The 17,874-nt window shown below is 37.7% G+C and overlaps 1 protein-coding gene across 1 annotated transcript in view; it reads right to left on the bottom strand.

Annotated features, from left to right (window-relative positions):
• Positions 1-17,874, bottom strand: part of VMP1 (vacuole membrane protein 1) — a 102,005-nt gene that overhangs the window by 63,491 nt on the left and 20,640 nt on the right. The gene's annotated exons all lie outside the window — the stretch shown is intronic.

Consider the following 17,874-nt stretch of genomic DNA (forward strand, 5'->3'; position numbering starts at 1 on the left):
AGATTTCATAAATGGGGGAAAAAGACTATTTTGTAAGCCTAAAAAATAACATACCAAGTTTAAAGTTTGGGGAATTCAGGATCACCGAATAATCAGTAAAAAATTTCTCACTGTACACTTATAGCTAAGCATTAGATGTAATTTAAGGAAAAATTGTAACTTTCACCTTTATTGTTTGAAAACACAAAAGAGAAATGTTATATAAGTAAAACAGAAAAAATTCAAGTTTGTCCATGATATTTCTGTACAATTGTGCCCTGTAGATTGCAGGAACAGTCTACTCCTGAGTTCTAGAAATGAACAAAAATTGAACTTTGCTAGGAGATAAAATAATGAGATTTCTGAGTCTAAAAGGGAAATTTTCAGCAATCTGATGAGAATTTTTTTCCCTAAAGAAAGGACAGTTCATTCACACAACTAAACTGATATATATATTTTCCATAACCACATTGGTAAGTCATGATTACTCAGCCTTAGAGGCAGATGTGGTGGTTCCCAGACAAAATGAACACAAATAAATTAGCTTCTTGCCTTTTGTTCTTTCTCAAGAGTCTATTTAGCCTATACCTGACATTTTAGTTCCTAAATATAACTAATTTGACTGAAATATTAGTTACATGAAAAAAATAAAAATTAAAAAAGAAAAAATATTTTTGATTAGAAGCATTTAAAAAGTAATATATATTCAAACTACCTTTTAAGTGTATTTTCTAAAACCTACAAGTCCTATTACTATGTATCAAATATGAAAGAATCACATTTTAATCATGCTAAATGGAGAAACATGGGAACAAACAAATAGCTATAGGATAAGAAGAATAGGCTACCTGGACAGAACCACCATAAGCATAAAGATAACACAATGTTACAGTTTTTTATGGGAGCATACAGGTATACATGTGTATTGGCTACAGATCCTGGCTGTGGCTGAGGGTTTTCCACCTCAGATCATGAAGTAACTGGTACAGACTTCCATTCCTACAGCAAACAACTAGAAAACTGGACAAAAATATATGGAACACTTTTTTTTAGACACTGCACCACAGGACTTCTGGCTGCTGAGAGAAGGGATACACATGAGGATAACCTATGATGACTCTTGATTTGTAGACACAAACCTGACAGTAAAATCTACAGTCAAAGAGAAGGAGCCCATGCACAGCATGATGGTCTTGCTAAGAAGAGGAAAGAAACAGAATCCTATATAATAAAGAGCTAATATGCTAATTAGACAGAACAGCAGAGCGACTGTCTGGAAGACCTTCCGAATGAAGCCAGGGCTGTGAGGGCCGCAGCTGCAAGTGCCGAGCTCCTGCACGAATTTTGTGCATTGGACCTCTAGTATATAAAAAAGAACAAAATGGAACTTCTAGAGCTAAAACTATAATATTGAATAGAAAAATTCATTAGACAGATCATCAACTGCAGAAGAAAATATAAAGAACTTGAAGACAGGGAAGTAGAAAGTATTCAAACAGAGAGTGAAGGCTATGGAAGAAATTAACCTCCATAACCTATTAAATAACACCAAACAGTTTAACATACATGTGATTGAAATCCTAGACAGGAAAAGGTGTGTGTTTGTGTGGGCGGTTTATATGCAAAAAAAATACTTGAAGAAATAGTCAACTGTTGCAGACACAGCTGACTCTCATAGCCAGTTAGCCTGGAGGTCAAATCACCCCTGGTATTACCGACAACAATCAAGGCTTAACTACAAGACTGCGCACAAAGACCACTAGGGGGTGCACCAAGAAAAGAGAAAAAAATGCGGAGACAAAGAAACAGGACGCAAATGTCAGAAATGGAAGACATAGAGCTCAAAACCACACTTTTAAGGTCTCTCAAGAACTGTCTAGAAGCTGCCGATAAACTTAGTAAGGCCCTCGAAAAGACTGGTGAGACCGCCAATAAATGTAGTGAGAGCCTCAAGAAATCTAATGAGACCCTTGATGTTGTGATAAAGAACCAACTAGAAATTAAGCATACACTGATTGAAATAAAGAATATTATACAGACACCCAACAGCAGACCAGAGGAGCGCAAGAATCAAGTCAAAGATTCAAAACGCGAAGAAGCAAAAAACACCCAACTGGAAAAGCAAAATGAAAAAAGAATCCGAAAATACGAAGATAGTGTAAGGAGCCTCTGGGACAGCTTCAAGCGTACCAACATCAGAATTATAGGGGTGCCAGAAGATGAGAGAGAGAGCAAGATATTGAAAACCTATTTGAAGAAATAGTGACAGAAAACTTCCCCCACCTGGTGAAAGAAATAGACTTACAGGTCCAGGAAGCGCAGAGAACCCCAAACAAAAGGAATCCAAAGAGGACCACACCAAGACACATCATAATTAAAATGCCAAGAGCAAAAGACAAAGAGAGAATCTTAAAAGCAGCAAGAGAAAGAAACCCAGTTATCTACAAGGGAATACCCATACGACTGTCAGCTGATTTCTCAACAGAAACTTTGCAGGCCAGAAGGGAATGGCAAGAAATATTCAAAGTGATGAATACCAAGAACCTACAACCAAGATTACTTTATCCAGCAAAGCTATCATTCAGAATTGAGGGTCAGATAAAGAGCTTCACAGATAAGGAAAAGCTAAAGGAGTTCATCACCACCAAACCAGCATTATATGAAATGCTGAAAGGTATCCTTTAAGAAGAGGAAGAAGAAGAAAAAGGTAAAGATACAAATTATGAACAACAAATATGCATCTATCAACAAGTGAATCTAAGAATCAAGTGAATAAATAATCTGGTGATCATAATAGAATCAGGGACATAGAAAGGGAATGGACTGACTATTCTTGGGGGGGAAAAGGGTTTGGGAGATGCGGAAAGAGACTGGACAAAAATCGTGCACCTATGGAAGAGGACAGTGGGTGGGGAGTGAGGGCGGAGGGTGGGGCAGGAACTGGGAGGAGGGGAGTTATGGGGGAAAAAAGAGGAACAAATGTAATAATCTGAACAATAAAGATTTAATTAAAAAAAAATAGTCAACTGTTTTCAAGATTTGATGAAAAACTTCAAGCCATCAGCTCATTGCTCTAAAATAACTCAACCAATTAGGATCAAGAGAAAGAAAATAAAACACATCAAATTGCTGAAAATCATGATCATATCATATTAAATTGCTAGAACTCAGTAATAACAAGAAAATCTTAAAGCAATCAGAGGGGATAAAAATAACACACCATCTATAGGAAAATATAGATAAGACTTATCAGACATAATTCAAACCAAAATACAATGGGAAAAATGTTTAAAGGAAAAAAACACCTGCCAATTTAGAATCCATGGAAAATATATTTCAAAAAAAAAAAAAAGACGAAATAAAAACATTTTCAGACAAAAAAAAAAAAAAAGAAAGCCAAAAGAATTTGTTCCAGTAGATCTGCAGTATAATATATGATTTTCAGAAATTCTCAGAAGAAAAGTGATACCAGATGGAAACTTTAATGTACACAAAGGAGTGAAGAGCACTGAAAATATAGAAGACCCTTCCTCATTTTAAAATCTCTTTAAAAAATAACTGGTTGTTTAGAGCAAAAAAGATGACATATATAAAAGTAAAATATATGACAAGAGCATAAAGTATGGGATGGATAAAAAGAGTATACTATTGTAAGGTGGTTACATTATATATACTTTAAAAATGCTCAATCCAAACAAGGTAGGAAAAGAAGAATTAAAAATAGGTGGAAGAAACATTCTGAGGGTAGACTTAAACCCAACCATATTGATAACTACATTAACATAAATGTACCAAATGTACAAATAAAAAGCAGAGAGTGTTAGACTGGATTAAAAAGCAAGACCCCAGTACATGACCCAAAAGCACACTAAATAAATGAAAAAGATAAACTACTTTAAAATAATCACAAAAAAGACAGAGTGGCTACATTAATATCAGATAAAGTCGACTTCAGGATAGGGAATTCCTAGAGATGAATAAAGACATTTCATAACGATAAAGGGCTAATTCTCAAGAAAACAAAACAATTCCAAATGTGAAGGTACTCTTTAACCGACTATCAAAATATATTAAGCAAAAACTGACAAAACTGAAAGGAGAAATAAACAATTCTACAATTATAGTTGGGAATTTCAACGCTCTTCTCTTTTTAGTTGATAGAAGAAATAAACTGACAACCAGTATGAATATGGAAGACTTCAACAATATAAAACACTCCACTCAGCAATAGCCAAATACGTATTCTTTTCAGCAAGAATAGACCATATGCTGGGGTGTAAAATGAGTCTCAGCTCATTTAAAAGAATGTGTCATGTGGCAAGGTAAACATCAATACAAGGAGTACTTAAGGAAAAATGGCAAATAGAGGTCCTCAAAGATTAATTTTTCCAGTTAAGGACTGTGTCCTTTCATCTTTGTGGTGGTCATAAAAGGAAGTCAAACAGCTATCTACAGCCCAGACTGTTATTCCCCAGCACAGGAAACTCTATAAATTCCCTAGCTAGCAACAAGGTCACAGGTAACATTCACTAGCTGCACAGAGCTCCTGAGAGTTCCTAATTACTGTCAATGGAGGGTCCCTTTAGTGATAAGGAGGTTGAACTTTAGGATCGTGAAGAAATGTTATACTCTCATCAGAGTGACAGGCTGTAGGGCCCATTGTTGGGAGTGGGGAGGAATTCAGCATAGTCATTCTAAGTGAAGTCAACTCAACAAGATCGTTGCAGTTACTTGTGACATATCGAACATCTGGTTTTGCTTCAGTTCAAAGCCTTATGTATCCAGTCTCATGAGCTGTATTACATTATATTTTCCAAAGTTTTCATAATGGAATAATTCTGCCTGTCCAGGATAAAAGATGTAGAGCTTGGCCAGGCAAGACTATGTCTGGGTGAGAGCAAATCCATAGTTAGACCAGGGATAAGATTTCTAATAAGAGCAGATATAGGTATTGGTGAAAAAAGTATTTTAACTTGAAAAAAATTATATTTAGTAAAATGACAAACTAGTGTATGCATTGCTGCTTCATGAAAAAATAAATGTTTTCTGTCTTTTGAACTTTACTGTAGGGCCCTTTCTTCCAGAGACATTTCTTAACAAGTAAAAACTTAAAATGGTCATATCAGTTCACTATGAACCTAATTCAGCCAAGCCTCATTATCAATCAAGATGAAGAATATATCACATTAAGAATACAGTATGTGTATGTGTGAGTTTTTGTAGGGAAAACGAGCAGGTAGGCAGACAGACAAACAGACAGACATTCTTCTACCCTAGGCAGCTCTCAGAACTGATAAAACATTCCTAAAGACGGGAGTTGTTTGCATAACATCTGTAATGTCAATTCATAACCTAATCCATCATCCATACAGAGAAGTCAAGTGAGATCCCAAAGGCAAAATTTCCAATTAGTTTTGTCTGGAAAGTTTAGGGCAAAGGTAATAAAATCAAGAGTCCTGTGCTGATTCACTGGGAAAACATTTGTTTGCCACACTCCTTCACTGAAGGAACAAAAGGAGTCGGTGGTTAGTCTGGAATGTGATTCATTAGGAATATCTCGGTGATAAATGAGAGATGACAAATGGTTATGTGCATGACTTGCAAAACCTTTGTTTTCTTTAAGTCCTACTTTAGAAATGCTTTTGCAAACAGGAATTCTACTCGAATTCTCTTAATTTTTGCTTTTCTCATTATAGTCAGAAAACTTATCTAAAGTTATGGTGTCCAGCAAAGTCTAGAAGGCTAGAGAATAAACTATTGGTTCCAAATGGGCTCCAAGAAGTTCAACTAGTGTTTATATTTTTGCGTGTGAAAAAAGTCCCAAGTTTACAAATTAAGCCTGTAGTCCCTCTCTATAAAATGCAGCACAGTATATCAAAGCAGTAATTTGGGCATTAGCTAATGTGGGTTTTCATTTTCTGAAGCTGTTAGTAACTTACTATATGTAATCTGACTTCTCAGATTCCTCATTTGATCAGAAGTCTAACAATAATTGTGATTATAATGCCCGCACAACCCAGACAACAGGGTAAGAATTCATGATATTACATAGTAAAAGCATTATGATAAATATAAAATTGCTAATCAAAACAAAAACTGTATAAGCTCTATCATTCATGCTCCAAGTTATAAGGACCTGTCTTTGAAGTCATTTTTATTATATGAATCAATCCATAAATAAAGACATGTTTCACTTTTCTTCTCTAAACCTAAGCAATTTTTTTTGAGGGGGGGGGCAATTCAGAGAGGAAGGAAGAGGGAGAGATAGAAACATCAATGATGAGAGGGAATCATTGATTGGCTGCCTCCTGCACACCCCCTACTGGGGATCGAGCCCACAACCCAGGCATGTGCCCTTGACAGGAATCGAACCCAGTACCAATCAGTCCACAGACTGACGCTCTATCCACTGAGCCAAACCAGCCAGGGCAACCTAAGCAACTTTTGATCATAAAGTTGATTTAAGTGTTCAGGAGAAATGGACTACATACTTACATCAGAGTTTTTAAAAAGGTTACATTATTGTTTAAAATATATACCCAACAGAACAGATTTTAGCTAAACTTTATCTTCTTAGCTTTGATTTAAGCACACATTAATAAATAGTGACTTAAGGGCAGGAAGTTATCCAGTCTGTGCATACCCCCTTTGTTTGGTGAAAACCCAGCCCCACGTCCTGGAGATCTTGGTTTCTTCTTTGATGTGGTGGTGCTCATAAGAGTTAATACATGAGTCATTCCTTGGGGAAAGACAGGGTAAAGAGCAGATCATGCACTCATCAAAAAAGGGCAAACAAACCTTTTCTAAGAAGGGCCTGTTGGTCTTCTGGGAAGAGCCCTGAGTCACTGCCTGCTTACAGTCATTATACCTCTACAGAGCAATATCAAGTCACACCAGAACCTTGCTTTTGGCAATCTCTTCCCTTTTGTGTCTTACAGAGGCACAGACAGGTGAACAATGAAGCCACACTCAGAAGTCAAGCAGAAAAAGAGGTAAAGAGGTTGGGTAACAGTTTTTGTTTTGTTTTTTTTTTAAAGTTTATTCCACCTCGTGGCATTAAACAACTACAATATTTCTCTTATTTAAACTACCACACTCTTTCATTTCAATTCATAGATATGCATTTTCCAAATAACAACTGCTTTAGGCAGTCAATAGCCATGAGTTGAAAAGTATAATAAATGTCTATACTTAAGAAAAAAACAGCTTTATAATCCTATATAACAAAAGGCTAATATTCAAATCGACCAAAGAGCGGAACAACCAGTCCCTATGACAAGCACTGACCACCAGGGGGCAGACGCTTAATGCAGAAACTGCCCCCTGGTGGTGAGTGCACTCCCACAGGGAAAGTGCCACTCAGCCAGAAGCCGGGCTCATGGTTGGCAAGTGCAATGGCGGTGGCAGGAACCTCTCCCGCCTCCACGGAAGCACTAAGGATGTCTGACTGACGGCTCCCAGACTGCGAGAAGGCGCAGGCCTGGCTGAGGGACCTCCCACCCCAAGTGCACGAATTTCGTGCACCGGGCCTCTAGTAGTCTATAAAGTACTATATATATACTATACAGTAAGGAAACAGGGTGCTTTATAAATATTCGATAGCAATCAAGATGTCAGATTTTTCAGATGTGCATTTTTACCACATAGTTTAGTAATGAAATAATCCTAAACTTTAAAGCAGAAAATGCCTCTGAATCTTACACAAGGGAAAATATCTCACAACTTTCTTTGTATTTATTTTATAACAAAGAGCCAAAAATGTTTTCTATTAAAAGGGTCATATTGAACAAATGACCCGTATCATTCAAATAATAATGCCTTCGTGTTACAGCTGCTAAGAAAACCGGATCTATTCTACAATGTAATTAAATAGTCCTAATACTTTTCTACACTCCAACTGCATGTAGACAGGACAACTCTATACTTTGAAATCCCTCCCCTTTGATTCCCAAATGGTTAAAGTAGAAGCCAAAGATAAAAGTTATCTGTAAAATATATTCAACCTTCTATCTATAGCTTAATATTTGGGTGCCTTTTAAAATTACAAAATGACTGTTGACAGTTTTTGTTCTTAGAGTTCTTTGTCTGGGAGCTGGCCTTATTTGAAAGGAATATAGGGCTTGTTAAGCGTTTCTTCAGGAAACTGCTCCACCTGGTGTCAAAAACTGTTCATACATCATATTATTTGGGACTTGTCAATTCTTACGGAACTCATTCTCTTTGTTATTATTAAATGGAACAAACTTTATAAATCATCCATCACACATAGAGCTTACAAATGGCTCTTTAATTGTCTGCTTGTCTTGTAATTTGACAATATACACGCCTATAGAGAGAATGTCTGAGATACATATCTCATTATCAAGTACCAAAGTTCCTGTTTTTTGTTAACCTGGTTGTTTACAGAATTATGAGTCATGTTTTTCTAGTACTGGAAATAATTAGAAGGTGGATACTGAAATAATCCCATTACTTCTCCCAACAATTTATAACAATCTAAACTTAATCCATAAATTATTTCCCAAAAGGATTGCAATGTTGTAAAAACCTGTATGAAATAAATGCACATATAAATGGTTAAACCACATAACTGGAGGGGGCGCGCTGAGTAGAGGTAGGTAAAATGGAGACATCTGCAATAGTATCAACAATAAAAATAAAGAAAAAACCCCCCATAAAATTATAACTAAATCTTGCTATCAGGCAGCTCATTTGGAAAAACTCTTCTATTTATTTTTCATGTAAAGTGTTTCTTTCCCTTGATGGTTTTCTATACCATTCCAGTACCTGCAGTAGTCTTTTCTAAAACTATAGTCTCTTCTAAAACATCATGTTAAGCCTAATATTATTACTCAGAAAGAGCAATGAACACATCTAATGCATGTGCTGTGTGTAAGTCCTCGGAAAGTGGCTGCTAGTTCACGGACTCCCAAGCTCAACATGCTTCTTCTGGTGTCCTACTGCGGTCCCACAGAGGAAAAAGGATTAGCAAACTGCAGCTTGCAGATGAAGCCCAGTCGGCCCCCGTTTCTGTGACTATAGGTTGACCTGAAAATGGTCAGTCCTTCACACACTGTTTTTGGATGCTTTCTCATTACATTGACAGATCTGAGGAGTTGCATAAGAGACTGTATGGCCTGCAAAGCCTAAGATATTTATTATCCGGTCCTTAGCAGAAAGTGTGCTGCCCCTGGGCTTTCAAGCTCTGGGTCAGACCATTATTAAGGTGGAAATTTGGACTCATTCAAACACAGAGATGCATCAAGGAAAACAGTAGCCATCTTTCCTTCATTAACTTATTGTTTTTACTCTGAGCATAAGTTCCTCTAGTAAATAAGCATTCCTAGATCACTTGTGTTCTGAATCATCTGAGAGAAAACCTACTACCATAGTTGCTAAGACAAAAATAAAATTTTTAATAGATTTCTAGAATTTATATCCAAGAAGAGTGCTAGAAGGTACAATCTTAAAGAATCTGTCAACCACAGAAGCCTTCTTTTGCATCTGATCAACTTATAAAGCACATAAGTTAATGAATGAAATCAGTAACTTGTTCTACTTGCTAGATAAGATTTGCTCATGAAATAGACATCAAAGAAACAAAAAGATGACTGCATAAAAAATAAGATCAAAAGATGAAAAGCAGTTTACAAATGCTACTTCATTTCTAATTTGTTATTTAATGTTACATTCCCCCCACCCCCACCCCAACAGAAAACCCAGTCCCAAGGGGTGGAGTCTAGCCCCAAAGAACCAATCCCAGTCCGAACAGAAGAACCCAGTCATGAAGAGAGAAGCCTAGTGCAAAGAGCCGAGCCTGTCTGAACAGCCGAACCCAGTCCTGAAGCTGGGAGCATGGCCCAGAAGAGCCCAGCCCAGACCCCAACAGCCATAGCCAGTGCTGAAGGGCGGAGCCAAGCCCCAAACCGAACATCCAAATCTAGTCCCGAAGGGCAGGCCCTAGCCTAGCCCCTAAGAGCAGAGCCAAGACCCGAACAGCTGTAGCCAGTCCTGAGTGTGGAACCTCTCCCCCATCCCCCAGGCCCAGCCTAGCTTGTAAGAGCCAAGCCTAGCTCCTAGCAATACCTATTCTTCCAGCAGGCCCAAGGAAGCCAGCCTCAGTGTGTTGCAGTGATTTGCACAGGCACCTCTCCCTTGAGAGTCAGTTGCCCTTTCAACCTGTGTCTCCTAGGCCAAGTATTCTAATTTGTTATTTAATAAGGAGTCTTTCCTTATATCAAAATATAACACACTTTACAGATACACTAGAGACCATACAGATACACTGGAAATCATAAGCATGTTGCTATATATTATATAAAAGATACAAATCACATTTTAAATCATTCCTTACACTTGTTTATCTAAATTAAATTTAAAACAAAGAGCATATGAAAATACTGTTTATAACACCAGGAGTAGATACAGTTTTATTTTCTGGAAAATTCAAAAGAGGATGTTAGCCCTCCTGGCTGGCTTGGTGGTTGAGCACCGACCTATGAACCAGGAAGTCAGGGTTCAACTCCTGGTCAGGGCACATGCCCAGGTTGTGGGCATGCAGGAGGCAGCCCGTCAATGATTCTCTCTCATCATAGATGTCTCTATGTCTCTCTCTTCCTTTCTCTCTGAAATCAATAAAAAAATATTTTTTAAAATAGAGGATGCTATATGCAATATACAAGGTGGGACAAAGGTAGGGTGCTTTTATTTTCCTCCAGATTTAAGACTTAAGCCCTAGCTCCTGTCCCCATAAGACTGATTTATATATAGTTCACCCTTATGTCTAATGTGTGGTGCCTGAGGGTTTTACCAGGGCATATCCTTGGCCATTCTCACTTTTCTGAGTTTCCTCTTTAACAAAGATATTAACCTTGTCATTATTTGGTCTTGTCTCATCTCTATGATGTCTTTAAACATATGTTTTTAAATTTTATAAACCTTTTTATGATACTTTCACAAGAGAATTGATCCAAATTGCCTAATCTATCATTACTGGAAATGAAAATGATCAGTGATTTTCAACTATGCTATGACATACTGCTACATTAAAATCAACTGTGGGAAATGTTGCTTATAATTTCTTTATTTTTAAAATGTTTTTATTGATTTTTTAGAGAGGAAGCAAGGAGAGAGTGAAACATCAATGAGAAAGAGAGAAAAATTGAGTGGCTGCCTCTTGCAGGACCTATACCGGGGACTGAGCCCGAAACCCAGTCATTTGCCCTGACGGGGAATCGCACCGGCAACCTCTTGGTGCACAGGATAAGGCTCAATCAGCTAAGCCACACTGGCCAGGGCACTTAAGAATTTTTTAAGAATAACAGCTAAAGCATGTAAATTAGAAATGGTTGTATTTTAAAAACAAAATCAGAGTAAAAATAATGATAATAATAGCAGCTACAATTTATTGGGTATCTTACATACACTAGCCACTGAGCTGAAAAGTGCATAAATCTGTTATTTCATTTAATCCTCAAAACAGCCTTATAACAGCTATTATTATTCCATTTAAAATTTAATAAAATGCGGTTTAAGAATTAATAAATTCCCTAAATATCACCATCTATATATATATAAAAGCCTATGCGACCTTTAGGACTGAACGACCGGAACAACCGTTCGACCAGTCACTATTATGTGCACTGACCACCGGGGGCAGACACTCAACGCAGGAGCTGCCCTCTGGTGGTCAGTGTGCTCCCACAGCCAATCTCCCATGGCCCCTCCCTCCGGCCGGCTGGCCCCCATCAGCCCCTGGAGCTAATCCAATCGTAGAGACTTACTTCTGGGTTGGGGTTGCGTACATAGCAGTGCAGCTTCCTTGCTGTGATCTATTGAAAGTCAGCCCTCAACACAAGGGTTTGTCTCATTCCTGTCCTCTTCCTTCCCCAGGGGCTGCCCGCCTGCTGTGGTGGCAGTGTGGCAGTGAGGGAAGGAGGAGGGAGGGGAGGCAGGGAACTGTGTGGCGGCGGGGCGCAGATGGTATCCATTCCTTCCGCGCCTGGCCCGGCGACTATCACCACCTCTCCCAACCCTGCCAGGGCCCTCGGGCCCAGGCTGGGATGGGGAACTGGGGGTGGGTGGCGGCGGATGCAGCCCTTTCCCAGAGGGGCCGAGGGCCAGCTCTCTCCTCAGGGCTGGCAGCCAACCTCCCCCGCGCCCCCTCCCCCGCTCCATGCATGAATTTGTGCACTGGGCCTCTAGTTAGTAATAATTTGGTTAGGTATTCAAACCTAGTTGTTTAACTCTGAATATACCCTATTTACCTCCCATGATAGGAATGAAAGATTTTAGTCCCATAACAGGATCACCTTCAATAACCTGCAGATTCTTAAATATTAAAGAAAAAGATGGGATCATGCCATTATATTTGAAACTGGGCATGCCACGAGTGTATGTCCTACACGTAAACATGAAAAAAAAGGAAAGAAAGGCTGATTACTGTTAAAGTAATTAATGTATATGGAAAACTATTAAGACAATTACTTTCACTCACATGCATTAACTGGTATTACATAGGCATAAATAGAGATAAACAGAATATCCCTCTAATTTAAGTAGAGTTTTTGAAGGGTTTCATCTTCATCCAGAATAGAACCTGCAAATATAGTAGTGTGTTGGTTGTATGCGCACTGCCACCTAGTGGCAGCCAAAAATAGACAACTTAGAAAAAAGTTCTAAAAGAGTGGCTGGTTCTTAACCTTTTATGGGTTAGAGAGACTATATATCCTTTTTGCCAGAAAGATGCAAAGACACATAGCAATATTTATAGTATTTTAGGGAATTAAAGACCTCCTGAAGTCAATTTGTTGACTATTAAAACTGATTTGAAGGGCGAAGATAGGAAATCTAAAGCAGAGGAGGATGACATTTTGAACAAATCACCAAGAAACAGAAAGCTAAGAAGAGAGTAAAATTATCTTAAGAACTTGATATGTGAAAAAAAACACACACTGATTTGAAAGAATATATGCGCCCCCACGTTCATTGCAGCTTATTTCCAATAGCCAAAATATGGAAGCAAGCCAAGTATCCATCAGCAAATGAGTGGGAAAAAAGTTGTGGTATATATGCACAATGGAATACTACTTGGCCATACAAAAGAATGAAATCTTACCTTTCGTAATGGCATAAACGGACCTAGAGGGTATTATGCTAAGTGAAGTTAAACGGGACAGAGAAAGGCGAATACCATACGATTTCACTTGTATGTGGAATCTAAAGAACAAAATAAAATAGAAACAGACTCATAGATAACAGAACAGACTGATGGTTGCCAGAGGAAAGGGAGTTTGGGGATCTGGATGAAAAAGGTGAAGGGATAAAGAAGTACAAATTGTAGTTATAGAATAGTCAGAGGGATGTAAATTACAGCATAGGGAATACAGTCAATATTATCATAACTATGTATGGGGTCAGGTGGGTACTTGAAATACTGGGGGTACCACTTTGTAAAGTATATGATGGTCTAACCCAGGGGTGGGCAAACTTTTTGACTCGAGGGCCACAATGGGTTCTTAAACTGGACTCAGAAGAAGGAGCTGCGGCCGTGTTGCCCGACGTTGCCATGTTAACACTGCTGCTGGGGAAGGAGCGGAGGGGAGAGCAAGAGAACCCTCCGCTCTTTCGGCTCCGCGGGCCGGATAGAATAGCCGAACGGGCCGTAGTTTGCCCACGGCACTCTAACCACTATACTGCACACCTGAAACTAATACAGAATAAATAAAATTGTTTATTGATAAACTTAAAAATCAAGACAAACTTCCCATTTTAAAGGCAGATATATAGGTATCTAATATTTTAGGAAATAAAGTAACATGTTCAGATCAGCATTTAGTTGTATTCTCCTAACATGGTCACTTGTTGTTGTTTTTTTAACTAGAAGTTAAACTCAAAAATGTATAACATGAGAATGTTAACATCACATCTCCCTAAGTGAGGATTATGTAATGCCTCATAAATGAAAGAAGGTATAATTAGGACTTTCCAAACACAATCACATTTCACAAATATAAAACAAAAGGAGTGGTTGCCCAGCTGGTGCGGCTGGCTCAGTGGTTCAGTGTTGACTTAATAGCCTGGAGGTCACAGTTCGATTCCCTGTCAGGGCATAGGCCTGGGTTGCGGGCTCGATCCCCAAGCGGGGACGTGCAGGAGGCAACTGATCAATGATTCTTTCTTATCACTGATATTTCTCTCTCTCTCTCTCCTCTCTCTCTCTCTCTCTCTCCCCCCCCCCCTTTCCTCTCTGAAATCAATAAAAATATACTTGACAACAAAAAAGGAGTGGTGAGCTATAAGGATAAAACTGTTGACCTTCTATCATCAAGAAAGTGTTTTTACAATATAACCAGAGATTATTTGGAATGACTTCTTAAATAATAACATAGATCAAGTTTTTAAACCTTTATTTCATTCTCCTTTGCCTCTGGTTTCCTGGCTATTTTTCTCTATTATATAACTGCCAAAGTTCACAAATGGAAAGTCAATACTTGCTGATAAAATTTTTTATTACACATTTGCTATTAACTACCTTGGCTCTTGGGAGAGCTACATAAAATAATTCATGTAAAGTACTGAGCAGGGAGCACAGCAAATTCAATGAATGCTAACTAGTCTATCGGTCAGGACAGGCTATAATAACAAACAACCCCCAAATCTCAGTAGCTTACTCTACATATCCACCACAGATTGGCAAAGGGAATCTGCTCTTCACAGTCAGAGACTCAGGCTCCATCTTGACACAATATGTAGGTGAAAAAGAATATGACAAACCTTGAAGCTTCATCAATTTCATAAAGAACATCTGTAAAAAACCTATAGCTAACATAATATTTGACGGTGAGAAATTACAGGCTTTGACACTAAGACTGAGAACAAGGCAGAGTGGCTCCTCATAACTCGTATTCAACATCATACTGGAAGATCCTGCTAACGCAGTAAGACAAGAAAAGGAAATGAAAGGGTATACAGAGTGACAAAGAAGAAGTAAAGCTATCTTTATTTGCACATGGGATGATTTATCTGTGTAGAAAATTCTAAAGAATTGATTAAAAAAAAAAGTCCTGAAACTATTAAGTGATTATAGCAAGGTTGCAGGATACAAGGATAATACACAAAAGTCAACTGCTTTCCTATATATTAGCAATTAATATACACAATCCACAAAAACTTGCACACTAATGTTTATATCAGCTTTATTAATAATTACCATAACCTGGAAACAACTATGATCTCCTTTAATAAGTGAATGGATAAATAAACTGTGGTGGCACACCCAGAAAATGGAATATTATTCAGCGATAAAAAAATCAAAAAAAATCAGGGAATAGGCCTGGGTTGTGGGCTCAGTCTCCAGTGGGGGACATGCAGGAGGCAGCTGATCAATGATTCTCTCTCATCAGTGATGTTTCTATCTTTCTCTCCCTTCTTCTCTGAAATCAATAAAAACATTAAAAAAAAAATCAGGTATCAAGCCATGAAAAGAAATAGTGGAGCTTTAAACATATATTGTTAAGTGAGAGAAATCAGGCAGAAAAAGATACATAATGAATAATTCCAACTATATGACATTCTGAAAAGCCAAAATTTGCTAAGGGTTCATGGGTGAGGGGGCAGGAATACAGTAGGAATAAATATGTGGATCACAGGTATTTTTAGGGCAGTGAAACTATTCTGTATGGTACTGAAATGGCTGTTATGTAACAGTATGCACTTGTAAAAACCCATAGGTCTTTAAAATACAAAGAGTGAACGCTCATATAAGCATAACAATGGACACAAGACACTGGGGGGTAGGGGAGGCGGGGAATGTCAAGGGGCGGGGGGGGGGGGGGGAGGGAAGGAAACATATATAATACTCTTTGTAATACTTTAAGCAATAAAAACAAAACAAAACAAACAAACAAACAAAGAGTGAACACTAATGTAAACAATGATGTGTTTAGTTAATAAGGTGTCAATATTTCTTCCTCAATTGTAATAAAGGTACCAGACTAAAGCAAGATGTGAATAATAGGGGAAACTACCATTAGATTGTATACCTGAAACTAATGTTATGTCAATTGTACTGCAATTTTTAAAAAAGAAATTTGAGCCAGGCTGGTGTGAATCAGGAGGTCATGGTTGGATTCCTGGTCAGGGCACATGCCCAGGTTGTGGGCTTGATCCCCAGTGGGGGGCATGCAGGAGGCAGCCGATCAATGATTCTCTCTCATCATTGATGTTTCTATCTCTTGCTCCTTCTCCCTTCCTTTCTGAAATCAATTAAAATATTAAAAAAAATAAATTTGAAAAATAGGGAAAACTGTGTGTGTGTGTGTGTGTGTAAAAGTATATGGGAACTCTCTGTCCTTTCTGCTCAATTTTTCTCTAAACCTAAAACTGCTCTAAAGAATAAAGCCTATTCATTTAGAAAAAAAAAAAAAGTGTTCTTAGTCCTTTACAAATTTTCCTTTTTGCTCTATCCAACCACTGGCACCAGCAACCCATCTGGATCAGGTGAAGATTTAATTTACCTAACAATATAATGACAATATCCCTTTAAATTTCACTTTTCAGGTACTTATAATAAGTACTTAATAAACAACTGAACACATAACTGTTTCTATTCAATTAATAATGTCAATATCTACTTTGGTAAAAAACCAACTTATCTTTGACTCCTTCTTCCCCCATATACATCTCTTTGTACCAATAAAATTTCTCTAAGATTTGATCTATTTTATTACAATGCCACCGTCATTCCAACTACTCTTGAAATAGTATAAGTTTTATGCCCTCTTTTGTTTTCATTCAGCTTGAGTTCTCTCTGAAAATTCTTTTTTGGAAATATCCCTTCCTCGCCATATTTTTTGCCTGTGTCTCTCAGAAGGATTATTGTAACCACTCATCTTCTCTCCTACCTTCAATCTATCTCCCAATATAAAGCCAGAATTATATATTCATAAAATGCTGGTCTGGTTATTTTACTTGTATTTAATTTTAGGGCATTTAAAATAATTCTACGTAATACTATTTACTCAAAACAAACAAAACTCAAATTCACCTAATGTGAAAAAAGTGGACTGATCGACCCTGGACCCCAGTTCACTGTCAGCAGTGATAATCTACAAAGCTTTTATATAGCTGTTATTAGAATACAACACAGTTTCAGGTGCTCCTTGACTGTATTTTTATACTTACTAAACAAGAATAATATGTCATTTTATAAAGGTTTTGTTTCTCATAAGATATTTATTTGAACTTACTGCACACTTTATAAGCTTCATTAAAATCCCTTTTAAGGTATAGCAGAATCTGCTACCTGGGTTACTTTTCAGATATTTTTAAATTAATCAAATGTTACAAATGAGTTCCTTAATTTACCCAAAGAAACTCAGAGGGCAGGTCTAGAAAAGAATAGAAAGGTAACTTGTATCCTGTAATTCCTTCCTTTTGTCCTCTATCTTGACCTCTAGGGTAGCATTATTCTTCTAAAAATGTAGTATTAACGAATCACTCATATGGGTTACTTCCCTAGGATTTATATCTCTATTTGGAATAAAATCAGCAAGCAATCATGAACAGAATTCTAAAATTCCAAGTTTTAAACTCCCATAACTTGAAGAAGTTATGAATTACAGATTAATTCTCAAGTAATTCTTCAGACCATTAACTCAGCAGCCTTCAGAACAATCATTCCTTAATACTTTTCATGCCTGCTTCAGAAATGAATTCATGAAGCATAGAGACTGGAAGCGTTTGCAGTATTTAACACTTTTCAGCAATCAGTACTGCTGTGACAACTTTCCACCTGTTCCTCCCCAATCGAGATCAAGCTGTTTTCAAATGTGGAATTGCTGTGAATGTATCCAAGGACAAGAATAGAGTGAAACAAGAGAGGCATCCAGGGCA

The sequence above is a fragment of the Myotis daubentonii genome, chromosome 16, assembly GCF_963259705.1.
Source record: "Myotis daubentonii chromosome 16, mMyoDau2.1, whole genome shotgun sequence".
Lineage (NCBI taxonomy): Eukaryota > Metazoa > Chordata > Mammalia > Chiroptera > Vespertilionidae > Myotis > Myotis daubentonii.